The sequence below is a fragment of the Dermacentor andersoni genome, chromosome 9, assembly GCF_023375885.2.
Source record: "Dermacentor andersoni chromosome 9, qqDerAnde1_hic_scaffold, whole genome shotgun sequence".
In the NCBI taxonomy this organism is placed as follows: Eukaryota; Metazoa; Arthropoda; class Arachnida; order Ixodida; family Ixodidae; genus Dermacentor; species Dermacentor andersoni.
This window is the reverse complement of record NC_092822.1, coordinates 70,566,211-70,590,725: the sequence shown is the minus strand read 5'-3', so window position 1 is coordinate 70,590,725 and position 24,515 is coordinate 70,566,211. Positions and strand designations below refer to the sequence as shown.

Sequence of the window (24,515 nt, the reverse complement as noted above, 5' to 3'; positions counted from 1 at the left end):
CTTTCAAAACACCTAGTTAGAAAGAATCTAGTGAAATTGAATGTCTGTAACATTTCTGATACTCTATACTGAAAAAAAAAAACTTGAACTTTGGGAGACGCTGCCACGGCTCCACCTCAAAACCGTGGTCTTCGAAGCACTTTGTAACATGTTGCTTTTTCTACGCTATTTCTTTTTTCAGCCGTCGGCCTTCTCATAATACGCTTTCTCTACTACTCACGCAAATTATACACAAAAGTTCGCTCACTAACCAATGCGGAACCTGCGGTCGATGCTAAAAGTACCTTTCTTTTCAAAACTGCGTGCGCTTGCTGTAGAAAGATAGTAAAGTGGGCAAGTTCGTTACGATTCATCGTACTTTTAGCAACAGCGCAATAGCAACGCAGAAAAAAGGAACAAGCACTCCGAAGAAGCATCGCCGTGTTGTTGCGCTTGTTCCTTTTGTCCGTGTCGCTTTCGCGCTGACCACAAGTACGAGTCATTGCTTTGTTTTAATTAGCAGGGGTAGAAGTAGGGCAGCACGGATCCCGTAAATGCTTGCTTGGGCGTACAACTGAATTATTTATAATTGTCAGTTGGCTGAGTATGAAAGTTCTATGCGGAGTATGGCCGTATTTGTTTGATTACGCGAGCGTGCAAGCAGTACGCCTGTTTCACTTTGGGCGAAGTTCCGCTGCCGCTGTAAGCCAGCCATCGCCACGTTTTGTCGCCTTTATTCCTTACGCTACGAGGAAATGTGGTTCCAACTATTCAAGACAAGGCCTCACATTCTCAAAAACACGCCACTGGGCGCCATAAGAAGCGTGTATATGTGTGGTGATTCGGAATTTCTGATCGGTGGGTCTCGCAGCTATCGCGGCTTCCCGTACACCGTCCGCCAACCCAAGCAGACGGAGCTGCACGTGCTGCGCGCTGATTGTCTCGTGTTCGCCAGCAAAAGTTCGCGCATAGTTCGTCTGATATTTCTGTATATGCTTTAAATAAACAAGGCAGCACACCACGGCACTTCAAACATCTATAGCAGCCTTCCTTCCAGCTACGACTTTCCCTGAGTAACAAAATTAAATCTTGAAGGCCGTGCTTTTGCAAACTGCACGCCCTTAAAGCAAATGTAGATCTCGGAGGCTAAATTGACTTGTTAGCCGCAGTGCAGCGCTGCGGCAGTGTGAAGGTTAGGTTGCCTCGGTTGCCTCGATGTGCGCCCGCTCACCGCGGGCGCACAGGAAAATGGCGGCCGCGCTAGCAGACAACGTGGTTGTCCTCACCCTAAACGGAGAGCGGGTAAGCGCGCATCTAGGCACCCTAGTGACGGTTATGCCCGGTAATATTACTGGATGATATATTGAGCTGGGACTGGGCACGTTGCGTTTGTGTGAGCGGTGGGAGTGCTCGTTGCAGTTACACGGTAATTGAATCATGTTTTGGAAGTGCCTAAACAAACTGTTATCCGTATCGTGTGCATTAACCATCAGGAAACCTCTGAACTCGTGTAACGCCATTAGTTCGCCTTATGGTTCCTGCGATACGCCGGTGTCTTGCGTGTACTACAGCGCCCGTCCGAGCTGCCTTTGTTCTCGCCTGTCCGCGTTCGCTCGTGAAATACCTGGTACTGTGGCTTCGAATTACGGTGCGTGGAAGAGTTTGTTGAAAGTTGTGCTTTTGTGCGCTGGTGTTCATAGGCAATTCGACAGTGTTCGCGCTGGAAAGAGAGTCGTTGCGTGGTGCCTGCGAGACGGAGGAGCGCTTGCTGTTCACATCTTGAAGGTAAGCAGGTCTGACGCTTGCGCGCATTCTCGCAGCTTATGGTTCATGTAGTAAACTCTGTGCAACGACAACAGAGCCCATTTAGCAAACCGTTTCACTATGGGAGTTTCCGTGAAAATTATTATTTCTTACCGTTTGCTTTCTGCAGTGATGTGCTACCACCGCTGATTGTTGAGACTTAATAGGCAAATATTTACGTAAACGCTGAAAGTTCCTGTTTCCTCGGTAGTTTCCCGGCAAGAAATTCTTCCGTGGATATCTTTTCTGCAAACTACGTGTTTAATGCATGTAGGTGTGTCGTGGACATCGCGAGTTGGAACGCGACTGCGGTGTTTTGGCAGTTGAGCAGATATTTGCATGTGTGATGATTATTTTATTGATGCAGTTCAGTTTGAAGCCCAGCTTCGCGAGAACCTGTATGCATTGTTTCTGTTCTTCGTCGTGCTCGCGTATTTCTCTTCTATATTGCACGGCAAATATAGACCGATATTACAACAGCGAAATTTCTTTTTAATCGATGCATGTCAATCAGGCGCTCGTTTTCATTAATACTTTCGTCTGAGGAAAAGGATGTCAGCTCCTGCGATTGTTGTCATAATATGTGGGTTGTAGCACTGCGTAAATAAGGGCTGAGATTTTGTTGCGACGCTTTTCGCTCGTTGTTTGACTCTCTTATAACCCACCGTCCACGGCTGGCTGTACTAGTCAATAACGATGGCGGAATGTCAGTCCGACCACTCAGGAAAAGGAGTAGCATCGGAAAAGGCATCGCTACAAAATCGCAGCCTAGGTTTTAGACCGTTCATAATCGATTCTTTTGATTCACTACATACCGTATTTACTCGCATAATGCTCGCACTCGCGTAATGCTCGCACCCCCCACATTGGCTATGAAAAATTGGAAATTTTTTTTTCCCCGCATAATCATCGCACCCCCAAAATTACTGCCGCGAGCCGTCTGCTTGTCGTAGCGATCGCCATGGTTGGGCGCGCGTGCTGCTAGGCGGCGGTACTGTGTTATCATCCGCTGCCACCGCCGCTACCGCTCATCCACTCACCACCGCTACGCCATTTTGCGAAGGTGTCTCCAGCTCTCCGGTGTCTCGCAGGCCTCGTTGCCTGCAGGACGTACGCAACGCGAGTAGTGGCGGGGAGGTTGCGCGCGGCAAATAAACTGCTTTAGCAGCTTGAGCTTACGTTCACCTTGTACTTTCATAACGAAGGTAAGTTACGCTTGAAAGTAATGTTTTCGCTATATTTACAATTGCGGACTTGACAATCCTGATCTTGTACTCATTCATCTTTGCATTTAACACTCCGAAACGTTTGCTTGAAAATTTTCCCCGCATAATTATCGCACCCCCAAACTTCGCGTTGATTTTCAGGGAAAAAAAGTGCGAGGATTACGCGAGTAAATACGGTATTTAGGTTTTGGTGATAATTTCCCAGGTAGTCTGATGTTAGCTGCTGGTTTTATTCCCGCCTGAATTTTACAATATAACAATGTAAGCACATGAGATATAACTACGAGACATCTGTAAAACAGGCACAGATTTATGTGTGAGTCTCTTTCTTTCAGTTCCACATGACACTGTAAATCACGCGTTTGAAGCTTCACATCACAATAAATTAAACCTTTCTTACTGTTGAAGGTTATGCGGATTCTGGAGTCAAGCCTATGACCTGTAGGAACCTGCTGCACTGCTACATATTGGATCGCACAACGATGCACTTGACCTGCATGCTTTTACAAGGTTCGTAAAAAACTGTCGCTGCACTGAGTTGTAGGATATGCTTGTTCACTATGCAATCATTTTTTGCGTGTGCCATTTCCAGGATTTCTAATAGCAGATAACTTGCACAATATCTTTTATTTATCGGGTGAGCCCTCAGTTGCAGCACTGTAAATAAATTTGGTTCTTCTGAGACAAATATAAACAAAGCTGGACTTTCTATGCAATATATTCTTTATACAGACTATATTATTCGAGCCAGGTTGCTTCTTTAGAAACATCATTGAGGAGGGAAGACGACGACGAAGTTTCTTTTGATACAGCGCTGTTCTTTCTAGCTCCGGTTTATTTCTGTGAAAACCTAAGTTCATCCGCTGGTCCTCGCTCCCTGCTCGGTCGTAATGGAAGTGGACGACCCCGCACGTCTGCCGGCGACGGCGGCGTCAGCGGCGTCCGCCTCCAGGAAGCGGATCGGTCAGCAGAGTGACACCAACAGCGAGGACACCCATGTCTACTCTCAGCAGTGAGGACACTTCCAATGACGACTTCCAGCTTGTGCAGAGCCGCAGAGCGAAGAGAAGGAGCACCAGGGCGTCCTCATCGTCAAGCACGCAAACAGTGAGACAGACGCAGAGGCCGGACGCCAATACCATCATATTTGTGCCCTTGCTTCCCAACGTCAACATGAAGCTACTTAACAGGCAATCTGTGTCGATGTCACTGGAAGCCTTGGTGCCAAATGAAATATCGGACATTCGTGTGAACACCCGAAAAAATCTTCTGGCGGTTGATGTCCAGCATGCGGCTGCTTTGACCACTCTACGCAGCGTAACGGACCTCGATGGCATTCAGGTGCGCTCTTACATCCCTCTGGGATCTGACGTAGTCACCGGCGTTATCTACGACGTAGACGTCGCCATCCTTAATAACGACTTGCCGATTCTTATCAAGCCAGCCAATGATGAATTCGTCGTTGATGTTTAGCGGCTAGGCAGTTCACGCTGCGTGAAAATAGCATTCAAGGGTAAATATATACCCTCGCATGTTAAGGTTGGACACTTCAGACATGCAGTGCGGCCTTTCATTGCGAAACCTCTTCAGTGCCGCAAATGCATGAAACTGGGACACGTGAGCAGCGTCTGCGAAAATCAGGCAGCATGCCCCCGCTGCAGAGAGCCCCACGCTGCAGATAAATGTGGCGCGACTGTGGTGAAGTGTTCAAACTGCGGCGGATCACATGAAGCTTCAGCGAAGAAATGCCCTCATATTAAGAAGGAAATGGCCATCTTGAAAGAGATGGCGAGAGATCATTCATCTCATTGCGAAGCCGCCGAAAAAATCAGGAAGCGACGTTCACGTCGCCGGCGCTCCTCAAGAAAGGCTCCTCAAGGAAGGCGCATGCCACTTCCTACAACACCACCTCCTCCTCCACCGCCTAGGCCAGACAATGTGGAAAGGACCGCGAAGAGCAAGTCCACTGAGAAGGCCACATCTGCCGAATCTTGGCCGGCTCTACCGAAACGACAACATTCACCAACAGAATCACAGCAAACTTTCGCTGGACAACCCCGGACGTCTACTGTCGGCGATGTGTGCGACCAAGACAGGGAGGTGGCTGATATGCTGCAATCGCTAATTAATACAATGCGCATTATACTGAACAAGCTGCAAGCACCAGCAGCTCGAAGCGCTCTGCAAATACTGAATGCACTAAATCCAGTGCTTGCTAGCATCGTTTAAGCATCATGGCTCGACCAATAGTCCCCTTCCGCACTGAACTTAAAAGTGCGTCGATCTTTCAATGGAATGCCAGGGCTCTAAGGCCCCGTATATCAGACTTTCGCCAATTCATTTTCACAAATCGCTTCCCCATACTGGTCATTTGCGAACCAAATACATCAACTCCACGCAGACTGTCCGGTTATGAATCTTTCGTCTCGTCCACATGCGGTGCGAGCACGAAAGTGATCATCTACATCCGCACAGACTTAACATATGTCGCTAACGCGATAGAGCCTCATGACGACAACCAATATGTCTGCCTAAATGTCCAAAAGAAGAATGTGCCATTTACACTAATTGGAGCCTACATATCCCCAGTGGGTCACTTTGACGGCGAACGACTTAAGAAAACATTACTATGAACAATGGCCCCTGGGTTATCACAGGTGACTTCAACGCGCATCACCAGCTATGGGGAAGCACTAAAATTGACTCCAAAGGCAGGAGCTTTGCCTCCTTTGCTGCCCACCATGATTTGTGCTGTGTGAATGACGGCAGCCCTACATTTCTTAGAGGCATGACCTACAGTAGCTGCTTGGACTTGACTTTGGTGTCACGGCGCTTTGCCTCGAGCGTCCAATGGTTTACAGACATAGAAACACATGGAAGCGACCATATTCCAACATACATAAAGATTAGAGGAGTTGAGCAACGCTCCTCTACTGTGTTGCGTACAGTTGATTGGACAAAATTTATGAAGGATATAGATGACACATGTCGGGAAGGCCTCTCACACACTATCGAAGAAGCAATCGCAGAGGCATTGAAAACATCCATCTGCTCGCTTACAAGGTCAACAAGGCGAAGAGACTTTGACATGGAACTGGATAGGCTGCGTGCGGCACGCCGACAGGCGGAGAGGATGTATCGGCGCACGAAGTCCGTCTTGGATCTGAGGGCTTCACGACGCATACAAAAGAAAGTCCAGCGTCGCATGGATAAATTGGAAGATAAGCGATGGAAAACATTCTGTCAGTCGCTTGATCACTGAAAATCGCTTTCGCACATATGGAGAACGGTTAGGGGTCTTCGCTCATCTCCGCATAAAAGGAAGCCCTTCGCTGCTCTGGCCCTCTACCAACTCCGCTCGGAACTTCAAGTGGCTGAAGAGTTCTGTGCACGGGTTGCTGGGTCCGTGGCCATCATTACTGACGCAGCATTGAATGACATCCCTGAGGCACGTGTACCAGAAATGAACGTGCTCTTTTCACTCGAAGAGCTCGATGCTGCGTTGGCGACCTGCAGGCGTTCTTCGTCACCAGGACCTGATGGCATCACGTATGCTGCCCATGACACCTTGGACATGACGCACGTGAGGAGCTTCTCAACTACTACAATGAGTCTTGGCAGAACGGCGCCGTTCCTAAACAATGGAAATCGAGCCGCTTGATCCCCATTCTGAAACCTGGAAAGTCACCGCTTGAGATCTCATCATATCGTCCGATTGCGCTTTCGAGCTGCGTCGGCAAAGTGATGGAAAGAATGATTCTTGCCCGATTGGAATGGTACCTAGAACGATTCAACATCTATCCGAACGCCATGACAGGCTTTCGTCGAGGTCGCACGTCCATCGACAACGTCATTGACATCGTAACATGGGTCCAAAATCAAAAAAGCCTCAAGCGCCTGTCTGCGGCACTTTTTCTGGATATAAAAGGAGCATACGACAACGTCGCCCATGAGTCCATACTAAGCTCACTTGAGGCTGTTGGAGTTGGTGGCCGGATGTATCAATGGATTCGGGACTATTTGATTGAAAGGCGTTGTTTCTTACAGACCGAAGACGGCCCAACTTGAGACCATTACATCTGCCGTGGTGTGCCGCAGGGTGGAGTGTTGAGCCCTATTTTGTTCAACCTCGTCCTGGTAGGGCTAGCGGATTACCTACCGCAGACAGTACATGTCTCAATATACGCCGACGACATTTGCATCTGGGCCTCTGCGGTGACTCGCCCTCAGCTAAGAGCCAGGCTTCAGCGGGCGGCAACCATGACGGCTTCTTATCTCCGAGAACAAGGCCTCAGTGTGTCTACTGAAAAGTGCGCATTACTTGATTTTACGCGGAAACAAATGTCATCGTATCCTGTTACCATCAATGGTCAAGCTGTATTCTATGTTAAGACGCATCGCTTTCTGGGCGTCATCATTGCCCGCAACCTCTCGTGGAGCCCTCACTGCGTCTATCTGAAGAAGAAGCTAGTCGCCATTGCTCAGGTCTTCAAATTTCTATGCGGGAAAAACTGGGGTACACCAGTGCATTCTATGTTGCAGCTGTACAGGGTTTTGTTTCTCGGACTCCTACGTTACAGCCTACCAGTGTTGTCAAATGCATGCAAGACGAACTTTCGCGCCTTGGAGAGCATACAAGGTCAAGCCCTACGCACGTGTTTGGGGCTGTCTCGGTGCACGTCAACAGCAGCAACAATTGCCATCACAGGAGACCATACAATCCAAACACATGTAGCTGTCGAATCTCTCAGAGCGCACATTCGCCATCTGTCAAGGATCCCCGACCACCATTTGGCCTCCCTACCAGCCGAGAGACCTCAAGCGACCTTTTCACGAGTGATTAACGCTCATCAAGAGTAAATACCAGCATCTTTTACACCGGCGGCGAAGCCTTCCTCCCCCCTGTGGTGCCTGCGACAGCCTCAAGTGAATTTTGCTATTCCTGCAATTACAAAAAAGTCCAATCATCCATCGCCGGCTCTGAAGCAACTTACACTCCTATTACTGCACCAGACGTATCATGACCGCATACATATACATACCGATGGTTCGGCCTCACTTACCAGCTCAACTGCCGCATTCGTCGTTCCAGCCAAGAACGTTACAATTAAATGCAAATTGTCGCACACGATTACGTCTACATCGGCAGAACTTGCAGCTCTCCATGCCGCTATGATGTACATCACCGAAGAGCCAAGAGAGAAATGGGTCGTATTTTGTGACTAAGGCAGCCCTTCATAGCATCAAGTCCGCATTACGTCACAGAACTTACGAGCAAATGACATCTGAAATCAGGGAACTGCACCACCTTGCTCTGGAAAGAGGACACAACATTATATTTCAGTGGATTCCTGCTCACTGTGGCATCGTCGGCAACAACCTAGCTGACAAGGCTGCCCGGTGTGCCCACGAAGATACCAAGACGCGTCCAACACCTTTGGCGAGGTCGGACGCTGCCAGAGAACTTCGCCTACTTGCGCACAAGAAGTCCCAAGATCTCTGGATTTCAAGTGGCTTCAATTGCAGATTACGTAAACGGGACCCCACGCTACGGCTACAGCTACCATCTAGCCTTTCTCGCGGCGAAGCAACCTTGTTGTGTCGCTTGTGGTTGGGAGTGGCGTTCACGAACGCATACTTCTACCGTATGGGAATGGCCGAGAGCCCCATGTGCGACTCCTGTGGGTGCGAGGAGACCATCGAGCACCTATTGTGTACCTGCCCTCGCTACGATGTCCAACGCCTCTCTGCGCGCAACTTTACGCAGACTAGACTCGAGACCGTTCACCGAGTCAAAGATACTCGGACCGTGGCCACAACCGTCACTGGCTCGCAAAGCGATTCGTGCACTAGTGCGGTACTTGAAGTGCATGGGCTTAAGAGACCGCTTATAGTGTCATTGTGTACGGTGTCCCTCCCACACGTACTCAGTGCTTACTCTCTCCATTTCTTCCTCTTTCTATTCCATTTCCCCCACCCCCAGTGTAGGGTAGCAAACCGGATGCTGTTCTGGTTGACCTCCCTGCCTTTCCTACCCTTGCTTGCGCTCTCTCTCTCTCTCATTGAGGAGCATGAGGGTGTCTATGGGCCACTCGAAAGAAACAGAAGGCTGTGGTTACCTCAATTATTATGTAGTCACTTCTCGCACTAGTACCTGCACACCTAAATTCTTCCCTTTTTTCGGTCACAATTATGTATTGCATACCGTAATTCATCTCCTAAAAAGACCCCCATCAAGACAATAAAATTTGCTGCTCTATTACGTAGCTGCCAAATTCTTAGTCACAGTATGAGTGCTCAATTTTTCAAGCAAACAACAAGCCATTAACCTTTTAATGTGGCAGGTTCAATGTGTGTCCCAAGAGCTCGTCGGCTTCAGGGTGGAAGCTGGTCTCTTTTATATGTAGCAGAAATTTCACTCATTGATAATGTGGTATAGAATGCTGCTGAATCATAAAAGTCAGCCCAGTAAAGTAGCTGCAAGCCCACCATGGTAGCACAGCTGAAAGCGGAGCATTCTCTGTTGCATTGCATTTTTTCTCCGTTTCGCTGCACTTGTTCATTTGATAAGACAAAGCTGGTCCTATGCCGTCATCTATCTCAAATGTGGAGAATCTTTTTTACCTTCTCTTCTTTATTACTTATCTGCCTAATACACAAGCTTCCAGGGACATGCAAACAATGCAGAGTACTGCCTGGAACTTATGCATGCATCTGTGGTTTGTGGTACCATACGCTCACCACCTTGGATTTTCGTTATGTTACATCGAGGCTTGCTTCACGCTCGAGCCACACTGCACTTGGTGCAATTTTGAAACAGCCACTTTTGGCATAGTGTAATTATTTGTTGCACTCTCACTGAATTGACATTTTCTACTGTGAATAATGTGCTCGCGGTGATTGTACGAAAAGGTTTTCACCACCTAAAGACATGGTTTAGGCAGAAAGCCTCCTAAGTAATGGTGTCACACAAAAGTTGTATAACAATGCGCTATGTCACAAGATCCATACATAACTAAATTTCTGGCTTTCAAGCCCTAGCTTTTCAACACAATTGTGTGTGCAACAAATATCTTACTTTTTAACCACTATCCTTAGAGTGATAGACTTGTCTGTTTAAAATAAGTGCTCCAATCGGTCTTACTATGTCTGGTTAATTCCAATGGATTCTTGACTGTTGCTGTAATGGTGGCGGCTTCAAGGCCAGCTAGATCTCCCAGCTTCAGCTGAAATCATGGACACAGTGGTTGTATCTTTTGATGATTGTTGTACATGTGACTTGGCAGTTTGGGTTTCAACTTGTACTGGTTTTGATTGTGGTGGGTTAGAGATGAAATGAGAGCTCATGGCATATTCTGCACTGCACAATGTGATCCTATGGCTAGCATCCTGTATCTTAGTTTGTCTTGGACTGCTGTCTGATTTGTTGAGCTGTTGGCCGGATTTTTATGGATGCAAAGCTGTATACTGGGCTAGGCAATCATGCGATTGTGCTTATTAGCAACACAAGATATACACATTAATATTGTCAGGCATGCTGAGGCATGTGGGCTGGCGCTATGTAGCACACTAGGGAAAGCACACCAATGATGGCATGGCATGGTAACGCTTTTCACTTGTACCGTTGTGGTGTTATCAGATTAAGGTAGCAACAATGACATCTAGGCTTCCAGTTCCTGCACTTCCAATGCCGATACTAGAGTATGCTATTTGCTGGTAGTGGAATGTTTGCAAAGCATTGATTACATACTAAGCTAGCCCGCCTGTTAAACACCACCGCTGAATCTAATAGCAGCATGCAGTTGCAGGATATCAACGCAACTGAAAACTCTTAAAAGATACAGCATTGCTGGAAGGTATTGCTTAATACAAATGTCGATCGCCTCCCACATATTGCTCTATGACGAACACGTGATGAAGAACAATGCAGTTCATCTTAGATTAGACACCAGTTAACTCATCATTTTTCTGTTCAGAAAGCATAAGATTGCAATAATGTATTCACATGAAGTTTATTGATAGTGTGTTCAATTTTGATAAAGCCTAAACAAGTCGCCATGCGAATAACACCTTTTCATGCTTGTGAAGCAGATGTTGCTACCATTCAGTTTGCTGTAGGTACACATACACAGCATGTTTGCCTGCCACCTTCTGTGGCATGCTGAAGTCAGTAAAGTGTTGTGCTAAACGTTCAGTAGAATGCACACCTGCAGCCTGTAACTGACAATAAAGATGGGTAAGAACTGCAAAAACTGTGAAAAATGCACAGGATATTGCAATGCCTTTCAATTTCGCATTAGAATGTGTGCGCAACTAACTTTTACCCACAGCGCCTTATGGCATAGACAGTAGTGTTGCTCGATGGGAGGCCTGTGATATTAGCAAGCTTTCCTGGTAAATATTGGCAAGTTCTTGCTCACGGCATAGGGAGGGCCTCAACTTTGGGAACCTCGATGCTTGAGGTAGCACACAAAGGTTTATTGGCCAGTTGCCTACTCCTAAAGTTCATGTAATACTTAGCAGCTGCTGCAATAATGTTTAAAATAATTTTTGAGCAGTTTCATACCTGAGTGGAATGGCAGATAACAGCGCTCATGCAAACAACAATTAGTAAAAAGCTTGTTCGTTGCCCTAATCTTTATATGTACTATTTCTGACTGCTGCAAGTTTCTTAGCTGTGTGCATACAGGCCAAGCTGTTCTTGCTTATATGAATATTTTTGAGTAAGTGAAAAAGATTTCCTTTTGTTTTGTTTTTCAGGTGCCCTGTGAGCTCTCATCCAAGCACCGCATACCAGAGGTCTGCTGTGAGCAGACGTGGCAAATTGAAGTAACATACAGATAGTCCAATACACTACTCGTAATTTCAGACAAACCTTTACAAAGCACAGTGAAAACTTTCTTTTAAAAGTACAAACACCAATACAGCCTGATCTTTCCATCCAAACATTACATTTTATATTAGTAGGAAAGACATAACTAGAACAGCAGCAGCACTGCAGTGAGGAACGTACAATGGTATTCCAAGTGTTATACTGAAATATTCTATGAAGTCTAATTAGTTTGTAATTTTAGAACAAGTTAGCAGACTTTCTGTGCCATAGCAGTGTTCTAATCTGTATGCTGCATATTGTAGGGAACAGTAACCTTGCAATCTTCATCTATGCATGTCTACATAAAATACAGGATTTAATCACTGGGGCCGCATAAAGGTGGGACACACGAAGTAAACATAAAAGCAGTGGCCAAATTTTAACATGGGGGAAACATAAAGGACGGTAACATAAAGGATACACAAAGGAAAGACACATAAAGAAAACATAAAAGCAGTGGTCAAATTTCAACATGGAGGAAACAAAGTACGGTAACATAAGGGATACATAAAGGGAGGACACATGAAGGAAACATAAAAGCAGTGGCCAAATTTCAACATGGAGGAAACATAACGGACGTTTCCTCATGTGATCTCAAGGAAACATACAGTAAACATAAAGGACATAACCATTTTCATAAGGGAAAGACACGCTATTTTCTGCAGCAATGTGCAGCAGTTGTGTGCTGCAATGGTGCTCAATACAAGCACCATTGCAGCATGTTACGGTGCGCGTCCCTTCAAGACAGAGACGCGAACACAAAAATAAGAACGCGTTAGAAGACAAGGTGCCGTCTTGAGAGAAATTGTTGAGGCAGGTAGTAGCGTAATGGTTAGCGCGCCCAGCTCCCAAATTGAGGATGCTGCGAATACATGGGCTCGAATCCCGGTGGTTTGTTTGTGAAAACAACTTTCTCTGCTCTATAGTGAGGGCGAAGCTCAGAATGAGGCGGCAGCCTGACGACAATGGTCGCCGTCAGCGTGACAGAATAAGCGGGCGTGCAAAGTCTCACCTAAAGCCGAAAGTATATTCAGAGGAAATACAGTATGCGGCTGTCGACAAAACAAAGTGATGAATAACGAGCAGTGTAGTTGAGCGAGGCTGTAGACCGATAATATCCCCATACACAGGACCACGCTCCAATCCCGGTGCTTAGCGGAAAGGTACATCGACAGCATGTCAGCTAACGTGTCATTGATACTTCATTAAGGTCGTTGCGTGTTTGTGTTTTGTATAGCAGGAGCGAGTAGTGTAAGAGATGACACTGGAGAGAAGGTGGTGAGCGAAGTCCGCGGAAAGTACTTGACAATAGCCATATTGAACGTCGACGCTGTTTGAAGAAAGGCTGCGACTTCAGTTGCTCAGGTCGCCAGAAAGGCTTCAGTAATAGCAAACCGCTGGGCAAATTTGGTAACCACAGCGATGGGTGCCCACTTTGCGGAAGTAAACAGAGGAAAGGGACGTAGTGAGTTGGCCGGCCTTTTAGAGCTCTGGCATAGTTGGAAAAATGAGTGTGCTGAAGTATGACGCGTAAAATAGTATATGGCAACCCAAATGAATCAGCGTTGTCATACTTGCGCAACACGCCATGGTGGCCTGCCACCAGGATATCTTGAGTTGCAGTGATGACTATATTTATTGGGTGCTTGAGAATAAAAACGATCACATTAGAGACGTCCAGGGGACGTTTCTACTGTACAAGAGCACATCGCCCCCTCCCCCCAAAAGAAAAGAAAACACGAAAATAACCTTGCCAATGGGGGCATCATAAGATCGAGCAGTACGGCGCTTGATGATCTTGTTCGGGATGACGTCATCGCTTCATTCAGCATTTATTTCTGAGAAAATGAGTTGAAGTTACATTTATTTGCATCACAATGGCGGACGTCGTCAGGCAAACATTGACAACACTTCATTAGAAGGTGCCTGACTACTCCGTGGAGATTACGTACGAAAATGACCACAAAGAACACAGAAAGCTTCGTTTACATCAACTCGTGCACATACGTGAGATCCGCATAATTTTTTAGTCTATCATTTTATATGCTTAAGAATGGCGCTCATTATTGTAATATTTGCATTCACAGTGAGCAAAAGCGGCTGTTTTCAACGGGGGTTTCACTTTGCTACATCTAATAATCGTTATGTTCCATTTCGTTCCAACGAAGTTTCATTGTAACATGTGTTTGGTAATATCTCGTCTTACTTTCGAGTTACAGGTGACAAATTTGAGCCCAAGCAACATAAGGAACAAGCTACATTGTCTGCAGGTGCATGAGCCTGTGGAACTGTTTAAGCCAGCACCTTGAATCATGAAATGACCAATGTGTTATAACATAATCACAAGGCAAATCGGGAAGGTGCGTTAGAAACATTGTGGTTATGTAGTGGTGTTATTGATTTTCTTTATTAAAATTTCTTTGAAACCTTTCGCCACTTCAGCTCTTCATTTGTTTGACTAATCCATCTTCATGGTAACGTGGCTTTAACGTGTGTTGTCACTTTTGTGCCCTTGCCACTATTTCATTGGTGCTGTGGTGGGTTGTAAGAAATGGGCCATAGACATTGGTTCTTGCGATGCAGCCAAACTTTTCAATATTGCGAGGATTAGGAACATTCACATTGATTTATCCACTGAGCCTCTGAGGAGCCACTCAATTACTTTATAATGAATGCTATAGTCGGAGGGAGTATTGTGTTCTTAAATTCATGTGTGTGCCAAACATCCATCAAAGACTTCTCGAATAGTGTTGCTGGAATCCTTGATATTATTCCATCCGCAAATATTGAACAATGTTGTCAAGGTAAGGAAAATTATCTTGGGTCTTGCCAGACGATCGCATATGTGCAGTGCATGCCGTTTCTAACCAGACCACTAAATCTCAGCATCATTTCGTTGGACATTTGGTCTGGAAGGAAATGGACACTGGATTGCAATGTTATGACTGAATTTGGGTGTCAAGAGACTACCTAAAATATAATATTCGTGCTAGTGCTTGCTCTGACAAAGGTGTTTCCACTAAATTGCCAGGTTTGTAGGTCTTGCTGTCATTTTTGCAACTGCTCCCTAGCCCAATGAAAAAGTGGTACTGCTCGATACAATTTTAAGGTGCTGATGCTTGCAATGAAAGTTAAATATTCCGGACTTGAAGTGCTGCCACTTTTGAAAGATATTGAATTGTTTGGACGTTCGTTAGCTTGGGGCCTTAAAAGACATGTCACTCAACAATTTTTTTGCTGAATTATAGGGCTACGTTACACTAATATTGACTCGAAGGTATCACGCCTTCCTGGTCAAGTTTGTTAAGTCTGTTGGGAAAACATTTTTGGGACGGCTACACAACATCTCACAAAATTTTTTATCGCCGTCATTAAACGGTTAAAAGACGTCTTGAAAGACATCTCATAGCCGTTACCAAAACGGCTACAAAACGTCTCACAGAAAGTCTTATAGCAGTTTTTAAAACGGCTGCAAGATGTCTTGCAAAACATCTTATATCCCTGATTTGGCGGTGCACTAGACGGTCTTCACAACGGCTACAAGACGTCTTAAGACATCCGACAAAGTTTTGGTAAGACTTCTTGAATTTGTCTTGTAAGCGTTTATAATGATTTTCAAGACCGTCTCGATGATCTTGACAAGACGTCTTGTAGATGGCGAATAGACCGATGTGTGTACAGTGGATATCAAGCTTGTCAGAATGCTGCGGCCCGTCTAAGGTATTGTGTGTACGTAATTGTAGTAGAATTTGCGTGCTGGTGTGGTTGGGTAGTCCTAAGGCCTGCTTATAGGCTCCTCTAATAATGACGTCCAGTTTAGTCTTTTCAGCATTGTACCAATTGAGAAAGGGCGCAACGTAAGTAATGTGACAGATGAAAAAAGATTGGACAAGGCGGATGAGCCTTTCGTCCTGTATCGTCAGGTCACGCATGCGCTCCTGGAATGGCCCCTTCAGGTTAGATTGATCAACGAAGCACGTGTCTGTAATCGGGCAGTCAAACAAAGCTATATATACGTGTAATCATCCATGACTAAAGAAACTTCTTGTTCTTTTTGCTTACATGCTGTGTGGTCGGCACCGGAACATGGTGTTAAAAGTGGGGTAGATTTGCACAAGCAGTAACACATTAAAGCACGGGTGTCGCAGTGAACTGACAAGATGGATTTAGTGAAAGCGCTGCAACCGCTTGTGCAGTCAGGGAACACCGCAAAAAATTGGTGCCTGTTCAAGCCCAGATTCGAGCTGTTCTTGCAAGCGACAGAGACGGCGAAGGCAGCGAGGTCGGAGCCAGCCTTGACTGTGCTCCTGCTCACCATTGCTGGAGAGGACGCCCTAGAGGTATTCAACAATTTCTTGTTTTCGGGTAACGAAAGAAAAGAGAATTATGCAGTAGTGACGGGAAGGTTTGAAGAATATTGTCGGCAACAGCAAAACGAGGTGTATGAACCGTATGTCTTCCGTGCAAGGACTGAAGCTGACTCAAGCTTTTTGAGTATTTCGCTCGAGACTTAAGGAAGCTGGCTCAAAGTTGCAATGTTGACGACCTAAGTGATTCAATGGTGAGAGACCAGATTGTTTTCGGCATGGTTAACCCGGAATTGCGAAATAAATTCTGAAGCTTAAGGGCCTTGCATTGCGCAAAGCCGAAGAAATTTGCAAGGCGGAGGTAGTATGTGCCGAGCAAAACGCATGGATTCAAGCGGAAAAACAAGTGGTACCAATCCAAATGCGCAGTTACAATTTTCAGCGTGTGCAGTTCAAACGTCTGGCGCGCGAGGCACTTGCCTGATGCTCCGAGCATAGTAACGCTCGACCTGAAACGGAAGTAGCGCATATCAAAGCAAGGAGGCAATTCAAATGTTCAAAGTACAACTGCATCCACTAACGTGGACGGTGCCTAGCCTTTAGAAAAACGTGCTCCTCGTGCGGTGGTGCTAATCACTTTTTGGCTTGTTGTAGGAAAAGTCCTCAAAAAAGCCCTGTTAGACACGAGCACGACGATTTTCAAATCCTGGGTCTTGGCGTGGGGCAACAAAGCTGATTGGGTAATCGGCGGCCAAGTCGCGTCCCAACAGGTGTCTCCGAAGGTAGACACAGGCTCGAAAGCCAACTTGTTGCCTCATCTTTTTTCAAAAGGCTCAAGGTGAATCCATCTTTGAAGACAAGCCCCCCTGTTCTGCGCTCACACAGTGGCAACGTCATCAAGCCTATCAGCATGGCTTGATGACGTTGATGGAGCGAGTGCTTTGAGCAACCAGGACATCCTGCGGCTGTCTGCAAGCGTAACTTTAGGACTGGTGTTGCGTACTGTGGGGTCCGTTCAGATGAACAGCAGTGACAAAATCGGGAAAGAATTCCCAGAGTTGTTTCAGGGTATCGGCTGCGTGGAACGACCGTACCACATGGTCCCTGCACGAGGAAACAACACCCGTGATCGAACCGGTGCGACGGGTGCCCCTGGCATTGCGCGAACTCCTCCCAGCACCAGACCACATTGAACGAACAGCATGGAACGTGCAGGCATTATCATCAAAGTCAGCGAGCCGACGGGTTGAGTAAGCCCCGTTGTCGCAGCAAGGAAAAAGTACGGTAAACTTCGCATATTGATCCCAGGTGCATTAACGCAGGCATAAAAGAAGAGCACTATCCATTACCAAAAAGAGAAGGTATTGAGGCAGAGCTGGCCGGAGCAAAAATTTTTACGCGCCTTGACGCGTACTCGGGTTTTCATCGAATCTCTCTTGATGATGCCACTTCAACGATATACACAAATGGAACGTCGTTTGGGCGTTGTAGCTTCTTGAGACTTCCCTTCGGAATCGCTTCCGCACAGCGAAAATTTCAAAAACTATGAATTAAATATTTGACCAGGCCCCAGGTGTGGTACATTATCGACGACGTACTCATATGGGGAGCACGAGGGAAGAGCATGATACCCGCCTCCGTATGGTTCTGAATTTTGCAAAAAAGGCCGGCATAACGTCTAATGCAACAAAGTGTAGATTCGAGGTGACTGAAATTAACTTTTTGGGCGACGTGATCAGCCAAGACGCAATAAGTCCGAACCCTGCAATAACGTCACCATTAAGCGAAAAGCACTGGCCAATCGAAAAAGCAGGCGTCCACAGAATGCTCAAGTTTGTAAACTACTTCGGCAAATACATACCTCACTTGGCAGAAAGAACAACGTTACTGCGAAGCCTAATGAAGAAGGACACTGTGTTTCAGTGGTATCAAAACAATTTAAACGAGTGGCAAGCTATCTGCAGTATTCTTAGCAGTGCGCCTCTGCTAGCCATATTTGATCAGACCCGAGAAACCAAAATCTCTTCTCACGCATCACAGAATGGTATGGGCTCAACCCTGCTTCAGTGGTCTGGCGGCGGTTGGCGGACAGTAGCCTACGCTTCCCGGACAATGACTGAGGCGGAACAAAGTTACGCCCAAATAGAAAAAGAGACACTATAGAAAGACACTATACACTATATATACACTATATATACACTATATATACTATATACTATATATGCTATAGATACACTATATATACACTATAGATACTATACACTATAGAGAGACACTAGAAAAAAGAGACAAAAAAGAGACACAAAGAGACACAATTTGTCTTACCTTTGGGTAAGACAAATTTTTTCACTTCGTCTACGATAGCAAATTTATTGAAACCGACCGCAGAGCATTGCTAGCTATCGCGGCTAAAGTCATTGCAGATATGCCTCCAAGATTACAGCATTTTTTCTTGCGCTTAGTAAGATATGATAATATCCTTCGCTTTGTCCCAGGGAAACAACTGCTCCTGGCAGATATGCTATCCAGATCGTCGCCCGTTTCTCCCCGCAGCGTGGGTAACTTCACAGATGACGTCAACGTACATGTAGTGGGCGCGGCTTCAGAATTGGCGAGCAAGAAAACGTTAAACTAGCAGGAGCAACAGCCGCTGACCCAGACTTGCAAAGTGTGTTGCGCTGCCTCAGGAATGGCGAAGAAATTGGTGGCACGATGAAATCGGTTTCTCCTGAGTTATCAGAAGTTCAAGGCATTGTGATGAAGGGATCAAAGGTTGTTATACCGAAGCTCATGAGAGCTGAAATGCTCACTCGTATTCACGAAGGACGCTTAAGCATAAACGGCTGCAAAGCAACAGCCGGGCGCTTTGTGTTCGGGCCAGTACTGAGCGCGGACATAGAAAATATTGCCATGTGCCGTTCATCAAAAATACACGTATAAGCAGCCCAGCGAACCGATAGTACTTAGACAGATCCCAGGACATGCCTGGTACCGTGTTGGGGTTGATCTCTTCATGTACTCCGACGCAACCGGCAATGCCTTCTAGCCACACGTGAGCTTTTCCAGGCGGACTTCGGAGATGAATCCGAGAGAGAGGTTTCCCAGGCGACAATGCCTAGGAGGGCGCTTCCACCACATTCAACCGCAACTGCACCATTTCAAGAACGGCAGCTGCTTCACAGTCAACAATACTGGCGACGGAAGTGGTGTCAAGGCGATCCACCCGGCAAAGACAGCAACCGAATCGTCTGCGTTGCGGCTGGGATTTCCAAACAAGCCTCGTATCTTAATCTCAAGTTGTAACGTTATCCTGGGCAAAGATGTACCTTCAGGTCTCCTGGAATGGCCCCTTCCCATTAGACTGATCAACGAAGCACGCGTCGGTTATCGGGCAATCAACCGAAGCTCTATATACGTGTAATCATCATCGGTGTAGTCAACGGAGACGTGGATTCATCCCGATATCCACAATTCAGCAATTATTCTAGAAAGCTATAGCCTCATTCGCGAACACCGCGATAGCCGTGGAAGTGGAGTAGCCGTCGCTATAAAAAACGGTCTCACGTTCCGAGAGCAAAATGGTATACCTAACCACGAGAGTCTCTAGGGTACTGTCACATTTCAATCAACACGTCTACTAATAGGTGGAGTAAACTTACGACCTGGGGCACCTGAAACTTACCTTAGGGATTTACTCAACTATCTCCTCGAGCGAATGCATGATCGAACGAAGCTAGTACCTCTCGGTGACTTCAACTTAGCAGGAATAGACTGGGATAACTTAACCATTAGCCATATGGAGGCAAACAGCTGCCAGCAACTTTTTGATACCATGCTAACCTTTTCCTTGTCTCAACGCGTAACGCAAGCGGCACGCGTCCAAGGGCCTGTTTCTAATACTTTAGACCTTGCTTTGATTTCCAGCCCAATAGAGGCTCATGTTATGGTGGAAGACAGAATCTCTGACCATACTGTGTTCCCAATTAAATTTCCTAATCTTGGCCTGGAAAAAAGAACGACTGAAAATTCACATATATTTATTAGAGATCATTGCAGAGCGAAAATTGGAACTAGGAAATGGCAAATTAGGAATTTGCAAGAATCAGATGTATGCGTTAAGAGACAAAATCGGCAATATCATTACTAATATGGATGAGATCGTTCAAGTGGCTGAAGAGTTCTATAGAGATTTATGCACTTCCAGTGACAGCCACGACGTTAATGGAAGAGAGAATAGTCCAGAAATTCAAAATCCCACAAGTAACGCCGGAAGACGTAAAGAAAGCCTTGGAAGATATGCAAAAGGCGAAGGCGGCTGGGGAGGATCGGGTAATAGCAGATTTGTTGACGGATCGTGGGCAGATTGTTCTAGAAAAACTGGCCACCCTGTATACGCAATGCCTCATGACCTCCAGCATACCGGAATCTTGGCAGAACGCTTACATAATCCTAATCCATAAGAAAGGGGACGCCACAAACATGACGAATTACAGACCGATCAGCTTACTGTCCGTTGCCTACAAACTATTTACTAAGGTAATCGCAAATAGAATAAGGAACACCTTAGACATCTGTCATGCAAAGGACCAGGCAGGGTTCCGTAAAGGCTACTCAACAATAGACCATATTCACACTATCGATCAGGTGATGGAGAAATGTGCGGAATATAACCAACTCTTATATATAGCTTTCATTGATTACGAGAAAGCGTTTGATTCTGTCGAAACCTCAGCAGTCATGGAGGCATTACGGAATCAGGGTGCAGCAGAGCCGTATGTAAGAATACTGAAAGATATATATAGCGGATCCAAAGCCACCGTAGTGCTCCATAAAGAAAGCAACAAAATCCCAATAAAGAAAGGAGTCAGGCAGGGAGATACGATCGCTCCAATGCTATTCACAGCGTGTTTACAGGAGGTATTCAGAGACCTGGATTGGGAAAGTTCGGTATAACAGTTAATGGAGAATACCTTAGTAACTTACGATTCGCTGATGATATTGCCTTGCTTAGTAACTCAGGGGACCAATTGCAATCCATGCTCACTCATCTGGAGAGGCACAGCAGAAGCGTGGGTCTAAAAATTAATCTGCAGGAAACTAAATAATGTTTCACAGTCTCGGTAAAGCACAGCAGTTTACGATAGGTAGCGAGGCACTGGAAGTGGTAAGGAAATACATCCACTTAGGGCAGGTAGTGACCGCGGATACGGATCATGAAACTGAAATAATCAGAAGAATAAGAATGGGCTTGCGTGCGTTTGGCCAGCATTCTCAGATCATGAACAGCAGGTTGCCATTATCCCTCAAGAGAAAAGTTTATAACAGCTGTGTCTTACCAGTACTCACGTACGGGGCAGAAACCTGGTGGGTGCGTTTGGCCAGCATTCTCAGATCATGAACAGCAGGTTGCCATTATCCCTCAAGAGAAAAGTTTATAACAGCTGTGTCTTACCAGTACTCACGTACGGGGCAGAAACCTGGAGGCCTACGAAAATGGTTCTGCTTAAATTGAGGACGACGCAACGAGCTATAGAAAGAAGAATGATGGCTGTAACGTTAAGGGATAAGAAAAGAGCATATTGGGTGAGGGAACAAACGCGAGTTAATGACATCTTAGTTGAAATCAAGAAAAATAAATGGGCATGTGCAGGACATGTAATGAGGAGGGAAGATAACCGATCGTCATTAAGGGTTACGGACTGGATTCCAAGGGAAGGGAAGCGTAGCAGGGGGCGGCAGGCAGTTAGGAGGGCGGATGAGATTATGAAGTTTGCAGGGACAACGTGGCCACGATTAGTACATGACCGGGGTAGTGGGAGAAGTATGGGAGAGGCCTTTGCCCTGCAGTGGGCGTAACCAGGTTGATGATGATTGCAGAGCAAACAAGGAAAGCATTATTGCTTACCTGGAAATGAATTTAGGTGATTTTTCTGCTCAACCTTCCGATGATGGGGACAACTTGCCGTCAAAATTTAAAGCCACTATCTTTACTCTGAAAAATCTTACATTCCTACGTAATGTAAACCGACAAAACCAAGATCTCCTTGGTTAACGCGCGAAATTATTCATATGAAACAAGCTGAAAAAAATGCGGAAGCGTAAACGCGCTCTAGTTGTAATAAGCCAGCTCTACCAAGAACTTAAAAACCTTTTGCGCCAAGCAAGAAATAACTTTTTTTTCGCACACTTTGCCAGATTTTATCACAACGCAACCACGAAAATTTTTGGTATTACCTAGCTAAGCCGGACAGTTGAATCCGTAAGATGGAAATCAATGTCAGTGTTACTGAAAATACGCACACAATAGTTAACTCATTAAATTCTTTTTTTCAGTCTGTATTCACTGAAGAATGCCCAGTCCAAGGGCAGCTCATTGAACTTGACTCGGCTATGCCGGAAATCGAGTAAACGGAACGAGGCATCTTGAACCTGCTTTTACAACAGGATGGTGAGAAATCCTTGTGTCCAGATAAAATCCAAACTGCGTTTTTTAAAAGTTATGTAGAACAACTCATCCCTTTTTGTTTAAAATATTTATGCTTTCACTGAAAAATAGTGCTCTTCCGACAGATTGGCTACGGGCTAGGATACTCCTGATTCATAAAAGTGGTAACAAATTTATTGTGGGAACGTATCGTCTCATATCATTACCTACTTGTTGTAAATTAATGGAGCATATCCTGAACAAATGCACCATAAGTTAGAGAATTTAGCAATATACTGTACCCTAAACAGCACGGCTTCCGTAGGGGGCTGTCCACGATAACGTAACTTCCGGAAGTAACACGACTTCGCTGACATATTTTATTCTAAACTTCAAATTGACGCGATATTCATAGACTTTGCAGAAGCATTCGATCGCGTGTCTCATTCAAAATAATAGCCAAGCTTGCATCGAGTGGCATTAGCGGCAAAGTAATGGCATGGATATCGGCTTATGTAACAAATAATACCCAGTAGGAAAGTTTAAACAATATAAATTCCGACTGCCTCAGCGTTTTGTTCGGTTTAACCCAAGGGTCTGTTTTAGGACCAACATTACTTTTTTTTTACGCCAACGACATCTCTTCTTGTTCAGAACCAGGTGTAACATTGTGACTTTTCACAGGTGACTGTGCGATTTTACTACAGTAGGCAGTATGGATGACCAATAAAGCCTAATTCCCCTTTACAAAACATTGCCCAGTGGTGCGATATGTGGGGGATGGAAATAAATGTGTCTAAAACAGCGCTCATCAACCTAACCAAGAAAAAAGCGACCTTTATCATTTGCGTACAATGTTAAGGCTTGACTATTACACAAGTTGACAAAGTAAAATACTTGGGTGTCACAATCTCACGAGACCTAAAATGGTATTAGCACATTGCCAATGCATGCGCCAAATCATTTAAACTAGGGTTTCTGCGCAGAACATTGACCAATGCACCTCCTGCCGTTAATCTAGCTGCCTATAAAACCCTGGTCAGACCTATTACAGAATACGGAAATATAGTGTGGGACACTCATCAAAAGTATCTTCGCGAAAAACTTGAAAGATTACAGAATAGGGCTCTGAGGTTTGTCGATTTAAAATATTCTTGGTACGACAGCGCAACGGACATAGGCAATCAAGCGCACCTTACAACTCTGTCTTGTCGGCGTCATGTCGCTTTCATGAAGTTTTCTATCTTTACTTTACTGTCGCATTCAAATCAATAAAGAGGACTGTATTCATCCGCCTGGCCGTCGCTCCAGTAGGACAAACCACGTTAAATGCATCCGGCCATTCAGTTCACATTCCCATGCGTTTATATATTCATATTTCTGTGGAGATGTGAACTCATGGAAGGCGCTACCAAGCGAAGCTGTAAGTAAGCCAAATCTAGATCGGTTTTCCTCATTTATGGAGCAGCTGAAGGAGCCTTTAAGCTACTTTTCATGTGAAAGTGCAGAAAGTATCTTGTAGAGTTCTATAGTACATCTCTTTTCTTGTGTGTAGCATGCGGTTTCTGGTGGTAGATTTGTTTTCTCGTGTATGTGAAGTGTAACAAATTAGCTAATATACTATTGATATACTTGTTATAGAAGAAGTCTTCCCGCCTTCATCATATCGTGCCTGCTTGTTTTTCTGGGAACTTGTATCTTATTAGATGCCTGTGATGTTATATGCCCACTACATGTATGAGTCTGCAGAACACCTACAGTATTGATAAATAAATAAATGAATAAATAAATAAATAAATGCACCAAAAACCACGATCATATTGCCGTGCTCATTCCGAGGGTAAGTAGAAGGGATATGTTGCACTCTGCAAGTACTTCGCCTCCGCATGCGCCCTCTCACGTTA

The 24,515-nt window shown here is 45.5% G+C and overlaps 2 long non-coding RNA genes across 2 annotated transcripts in view; both read left to right on the top strand.

Moving 5' to 3' along the window:
• Nucleotides 1-24,398, top strand: part of LOC140213214 (uncharacterized) — a 373,413-nt gene extending 349,015 nt beyond the window's left edge. The window contains exon 4 of the long non-coding RNA XR_011890154.1: nt 24,361-24,398. This is a non-coding gene — a long non-coding RNA (uncharacterized lncRNA). The remainder of the gene's footprint in view (nt 1-24,360) is intronic.
• LOC140213213 (uncharacterized) overlaps nt 24,389-24,515 on the top strand; it is a 137,788-nt gene continuing 137,661 nt past the window's right edge. Inside the window, exon 1 of the long non-coding RNA XR_011890153.1 lies at nt 24,389-24,451. This is a non-coding gene — a long non-coding RNA (uncharacterized lncRNA). The remainder of the gene's footprint in view (nt 24,452-24,515) is intronic.